Genomic DNA, 6913 nt, shown 5'->3' on the forward strand with positions numbered 1-6913 from the left:
GCCAGATTTCAGTAGCATAAACTGTATTGTTGGATGAGTCAATGAATACAAGATCTAGTATGCTAAAGGGCAGACATCAATCAAAAAAAAAATTTTTAACATCCCTTTATTTCCTAATCAAGATAGTATAGACAATGACCTGCTCTGGTTTCTTAGCTGTTCAATGCAGAGGTCTCTCTTGTTAATTTGTGAGCTGCTTTTGAGGACTGAGCAGACCAGAGACTCGAACATCCCCCCTTTTAAGAGGACCAACACCAAAGGCTGTCTGGACTCAGGTACCATGAATGTATCCGATGTTCATGAATATGGTCCTTTCCCTCAAGGTCATGTCTACTTCTCTAATAATCCCCAAATGACTGACAATGACTACATCCATATATAAGTTTCTCATTTTCATTTGGGTTTTCATTCTTGTCTCTAACAAAGACAATTCAAAGCAACAAATATGCAAATATTCTTAGAGCAGAGTGCAAGACCAGGGATAATCCCTTGCTCTATTTTATATTCTTGTTATTATTTAAATTATATCTCATGGAAAGCATTGAAACATTTCAAATAGCCAAAAAATACCTCAGTGGGTGCCTGTATTTTGTCCAGGGATTACTAGCACACCATCAGCAGTTTCTACCATACGGCAAGTCTCAAGGAACCCAGAAATCGGAATCACAGCCATAATAATATTCAGTAGCAGAGATTTCTAATTTTTTAAAGGTCCAGATGGTAAATATTTTCAGCATTGTGGGCAACACAGTCTCTGCTTCAACTCCTTAACTCTGTTGTTAAGGTGCAAAGGCAGTCATAGACAATATTAAGTTCAGTTCAGTTGCTCAGTCATGTCCGACTTTTTGCAAACCCATGAATCACAGCACGCCAGGCTTCCCTGTCCATCACCAACTTCTAGAGTTTACCCAAACCCATGTCTATTGAGTCAGTGATGATATCCAACCATCTCATCCTCTGTCATCTCCTTCTCCTCCTGCCCTCAGTCTTTCCCAGCATCAAGGTCTTTTCAAATGAGTCAGCTCTTCACATCAGGTGGCCAAAGCACTGGTGTTTCAGCTTCAACATCAGTCCTTCCAATGAACACCCAGGACTGATCTCTTTTAGGATGGACTGGTTGGATCTCCTTGCAGTCCCAGCGACTCTCAAGAGTCTCCTCCAACACCACAGTTCAAAAGCATCAATTCCTCAGCGCTCAGCTTTTTTCATAGTCCAACTCTCACATCCATACATGACCACTGGAAAAACCATAGCCTTGACTAGACGGACCTTTGTTGACAAAGTAATGTCTCTGCTTTTTAATATGCTGTCTAGGTTGGTCATAAACTTTCCTTCCAAGGAGTACACGTTTTTTAATTTCATGGCTGCAGTCACCATCTGCAGTGATTTTGGAGCCCCCCAAAATAAAGTCTGACACTGTTTCCACTGTTTCGTCATCTATTTTCCATGAAGTGATGGGACCAGATGCCATGATCTTAGTTTTCTGAACGTTGAGCTTTAAGCCAACTTTTTCACTCTCCTCTTTCACTTTCGTCAAGAGGCTGTTTTGTTCTTCTTCACTTTCTGCCATAAGGGTGGTGTCATCTGCATATCTGAGCTTATTGATATTTCTCCTGGCTTTTGTTCTTCTTCACTTTATGCCATAAGGGTGGTGTCATCTGCATATCTGAGCTTATTGATATTTCTCCTGGCAATCTTGATTCCAGCTTGTGCTTCTGCCAGCCCAGCGTTTCTCATGATGTACTCTGCATATAAGTTAAATAAGCAGGGTGACAATATACAGCCTTGACTTACTCCTTTTCTTATTTGGAACCAGTCTGTTGTTCCATGTCCAGTTCTAACTGTTGCTTCCTGACCTGCATACAGATTTCTCAAGAGGGTGGTCAGGTGGTCTGGTATTCCCATCTCTTTCAGAATTTTCCACAGTTTATTGTGATCCACAGAGTCAAGGTCTTTGGCATAGTCAATAAAGCAGAAATAGATGTTTTTCTGAAACTCTCTTCCTTTCTCGATGATCCAGCAGATGTTGGCAATTTGATTTCTGATTCCTCTACCTTTTCTAAAACCAGCTTGAACATCTGGAAGTTCACAGTTCACGAATTGTTGAAGCCTGGCTTGGAGAATTTTGAGCATTACTTTGCTAGCATGTGAGATGAGTGCAATTGTGCGGTAGTTTGAGCATTCTTTGGCATTGACTTTCTTTCGGACTGGAATGGAAACTGACCTTTTCCAGTCCTGTGGCCACTGCTGAGTTTTCCAAATTTGCTGACATATTTAGTGCAGGCTTTCACAGCATCATCTTTTAGAATTTGAAATAGGTCACCTGCAGTTCCATCACCTGCACTAGCTTTGTTCGTAGCGATGCTTCCTAAGGCCCACTTGACTTCACATTCCCGGATGTCTAGCTCTAGGTGAGTGTGAGTGATCACGCCATCATGATTATCTGGGTCGTGAAGATCTTTTTTGTACAGTTCTTCTGTGTGTTCTTGCCACCTCTTCTTAATATCTTCTGCTTCTCTTAGGTCCATACCATATCTGTCTTTTATTCAGCCCACCTTGCATGAAATGTTCCCTTGGCATCTCTAGTTTTCTTGAAGAGATCTCTACTCTTTTGCAATCTGTTGTTTTCCTCTATTTCTTTGCATTGATGGCTGAGGAAGGCTTTCTTATCTCTCCTTGCTATTCTTGGAAAGTCTGCATTCAAATGGGTATATCTTTCCTTTACTCCTTTGCTTTTCGCTTCTCTTCTTTTCACAGCTATTTGTAAGGCCCCCTCAGACAGCCACTTTGCTTTTTTGCATTTCTTTTTCTTGGGGATGGTCTTGATTCCTGTCTCCTGTACAATGTCATGAACCCTCATCCACAGTTCATCAGGCACTCTATCAGATCTAGTCACTTAAATCTATTTCTCACTCACACTGTATAGTCATAAGGGATTTGATTTAGGTCATACCTGAATGGTCTAGTGGTTTTCCCCACTTTCTTCAATTTCAGTCTGAATTTGGCAATAAGGAGTTCATGATCTGAGCCACAGTCCGCTCCTGGTTTTGTTTTTGCTGACTGTATAGAGCTTCTCCATCTTTGGCTGCAAAGAATATAATCCATCTGATTTCGGTGTCAACCATCTGGTGATATCCATGTGTAGAGTCTTCTCTTGTGTTGTTGGAAGAAGGTGTTTGCTATGACCAGTGTGTTCTCAGGGCAGAACTCTATTAGCCTTTGCCCTGCTTCATTCTGTACTCCAAGGCCAAATTTGCCTGTTACTCCAGGTGTTTCTCGACTTCCTACTTTTGCATTGCAGTCCCCTATAATGAAAAGGACATCTTTTTTGGCTGTTAGTTCTAGAAGGTCTTGTAGGTCTTCATACAACTGTTCAAGTTCAGCTTTCTCAGTGTTACTGGTCGAGGCATAGACTTGGATTACGTGATATTGAATGGTTTGCCTTGGAAACGAACAGAGATCATCCTGTCATTTTTGAGATTGCATCCAAGTACTGCATTTTTGACTCTTCTGTTGACCCTGATGGCTACTCCATTTCTTCTAAGGGATTCTTGCCCACAGAAGTAGATATAATGGTCATCTGAGTTAAACTGACCCACTCCAGTCCATGTTAATTCGCTGATTCCTAGAATGATGATGTTCACACTTGCCACCTCCTGTTTGACCACTTCCAATTTGCCTTCATTCATGGGCCTAACATTCCAGGTCCTATGCAATATTGCTCTTTCCAGCATCGAACCTTGCTTCTATAACCCGTCCCATCCACAAATGGGTGTTGTTTTTGCTTTGGGTCCATCCGTTCTTTCTTTCTGGAGTTATTTCTCCACTGATCTCCAGTAGCATATTGGGCACCTACCGACCTGGGGAGTTCCTCTTTCAGTGTCCTATCATTTTGCCTTTTCATACTGCTCATCGGGTTGTCAAGGCAAGAATACTGAAGTGGTTTGCCATTCCCTTCTCCAGTGGACCACATTCTGTCAGACCTCTCCACCATGACCCGTCCGTCTTGGGTGGCCCCACACGGCATGGCTTAGTTTCATTGAGTTAGACAGCCCTGTGGTCTAACATAGACAATATATGTTCCAGTAAAACTTGTTTACGTAAGCAAGTGGCTGACTGTACTGAGTCCACTAGCTGTTGGGAGTTAGTCCTTGCTCTGTGGCCCAGTATGTTCTTCATAGTCACAGATCATCTTGAGGAAATGGCACCTAGTGTGGCTCAGTGGTAAAGAATCTTGCTGGCAGTGCAGGAGATGCATGGGACATGGGTTTGATCCCTGGGTTGTGAAGCTCCCCAGAGAAGCAAATGGCAACCCACTCCAGTATTCTTGCCTGTGAGATTCCATGGACAGAGAAACCTGGCTGCCTATAGTCCATGGGGTCGCCAAGAGTCAAACACTGAACGCAACACAGCAGCAGTTATCCACTCTACCTCCTTTTGTTCCAAATTTCTGTATTACTACAAATGACTTGCAGCTCAGGAAAATGTCACTGAACATCCCAAACATACCACCTCCATCTATACATTGGCTAAATCTTTCAACCAAGTGATCAATATAGTCATGGCAATTGTGACCTGATCCTCTCCTTAGCAGACTCCTCGCTGCTCCCCACTTTACAATATTTTTCCTAGCAGACCTCTTTCCTGGGCGTCAAAAATGTATTGGGTGTCAGCTCTGCTTTTTTAGCATTTTTATTGATACTTAGGTAAATTGGGGCAGACGTCATTTCTTAAATAGGAAATAAAAAGCATTAACCAAGGAAGAAATCTTGGTGGCAAAACACTAGCGTTTACTGAAAGGATTTGGAGTGCTGTCAATATTTAAATGCTGCTGCTGCTGTTGCTAAGTCACTTCAGTCGTGTCTGACTCTGTGCGACCCCATAGACGGCAGCCCACCAGACTCCCCTGTCCCTGGGATTCTCCAGGCAAGAACACTGGAGTGGGTTGCCATTTCCTTCTCCAATGCATGAAAGTGAAAAGTGAAAGTGAAGTTGCTCAACGGTGTCCGACTCTTAGCGACCCCATGGACTGCAGCCCACCAGGCTCCTCCGTCCATGGGATTTTCCAGGCAAGAGTACTGAAGTGGGTTGCCATTGCCTTCTCCCATTTAAATGAAGTGATCACATAAATTCTGTGAGGCCTAAATGGTTACAAGACTTTGCTGCAGAAGCAGCTCTTAAACGCTGGCTGAAGGATGCTGGAATGTTATTGAGATGGGAGCAATGCTGGAGACTTCCAAAGTCTTACAGAGTAATACAAGAACAGTGAAGGCTTTATTGGGCACCAGAAAGCATTCCATTCGATGGCATGTCATTGTTTAGAGCTAGAGAGAAAAGTTGGAGGCAAGTGTGGGAAGCCTTGTATCATCCATCAAAGGCCTTGGAAGAGAACTGGCCTCCATAGAATGTATATTATGGCTAAGCCAAGATGAGCAGAAAATTTCATCTTGAGTGTCAACTCCCGTGAATTGGTAGCAAAGGACTAGAATGGTTTGCTGGGAAGGATTCTGAGCTCGTGTCTCTTCACAAGTGGGAAAAACACGGCAATCAACTAGTGATATCTCTCACAGTCACAGGAAGGAATCGTGATGTATATATATAATAATAGCATGATCCCAAATAAAATAACAGCATGAACCTAATACTGTGGTTCTAGCATGACACTGAATAATCCAACTGAATGTGTTCCTTCCCCAACTTTGGGGTATAGCTGACTCACATCTGTCAGTTTTCCACAGAGGGTAGAAGTCCAAATGCCCTCCCCCAGATTTCTGCAACCTCACGTGGGCTTCTGTGCTCATGGCCTCTGGAGTCCTCACTTCCAGGATGCCACCTTCATAGAGTTTATACTGTTTGTTTTGATCAACATGTGAAATTATCACCTCCACACAGCACCCCTAAAATATCCATTCACACAATTCAACACTTTTTGCATTTGGTGCAAAAAAAGCCAGGTCATCAAACTTCCTCCCACCTCTGAATGAATCCCCTTTGTCAGAGGACACCCAGCCCCCACACCCCATCTCTCTTCTTCCTTTACCCAGGGACAGAGATGTCCTCCCACACTGCATTCAGAAAATGTGCCAGTTTATTTTTCTCAAAAAAAAAAAAAAGGAAATGAAACCCCCCAGCCAAGGATTGTGGTGCCAGTTGTTACTTTAAAAAAGAAAATTCAACTCGTTACACGCTAAAATACTACTGGAATCCCTGTGTCCTGAGACTGTGGATAATTTTCTTTCTATGTTTTTCTTTGGTTTTCTATATTTTCTTAATTTTCTGAGTATGCATTTTCAAGTAAGAACTACAGAAGAAAAATGGCGATGTTTTCCAAGCACTTGCTTCTGTAAAGGGGTGTGGAATCCTTTGTGAGGAAAGATGGACCGCCCATCACAGCCCAGCTCACAAGGCTCCAGTGAGTCGGCCAGGCCCGCCACCTAGTGGGGAAGCCGAGCAGCGCCCTCGACCCCTGCAGCGTCTCTTAAAATTTTCCTTGCAGAAAAAGCTCCTTGACATCTGTCTTGACAATGCTTTCTTGGAAATGACACCAGAAGCACAAGCACTAATATCAAAAGTAAACAACTGAGACTACATCAGAACATACACACTACCTGACATTGTCCTTCTGTTTTTTCTCTCCTTTTTCTCTTTTTTAAATTTATTTGGCTTCATCAGTTCTTAGTTGTGGCATGCAGGCTTACTTGCCCTGTGGTATGTGAGATCTTAGTTCCCTGACCAGGGATAGAACCAGCATCCCCTGCATTGGAAGGTGGATTATTAAAGGCTGGCTCACTGGGGATGTCCCTGTCTTCCTTTCTAATTTCAGTGTGTATTCTTTCTCCCCAAACACTCCTAAAGGTGGAAGGTGATGTGTGGAGATACATCACTAGTTCCCCACTCTGCCTAGCACAGCGCC

The 6913-nt window shown here is 43.1% G+C and overlaps 1 protein-coding gene across 5 annotated transcripts in view; it reads left to right on the forward strand.

The window, feature by feature from the left end:
* LOC145531952 (uncharacterized) overlaps positions 1-6913 on the forward strand; it is a 115782-nt gene that overhangs the window by 89255 nt on the left and 19614 nt on the right. The window lies entirely within an intron of this gene.

This window comes from Giraffa tippelskirchi, chromosome 2, assembly GCF_054371585.1.
Source record: "Giraffa tippelskirchi isolate mGirTip1 chromosome 2, T2T-mGirTip1v1.2.pri, whole genome shotgun sequence".
Classification (NCBI taxonomy): domain Eukaryota; kingdom Metazoa; phylum Chordata; class Mammalia; order Artiodactyla; family Giraffidae; genus Giraffa; species Giraffa tippelskirchi.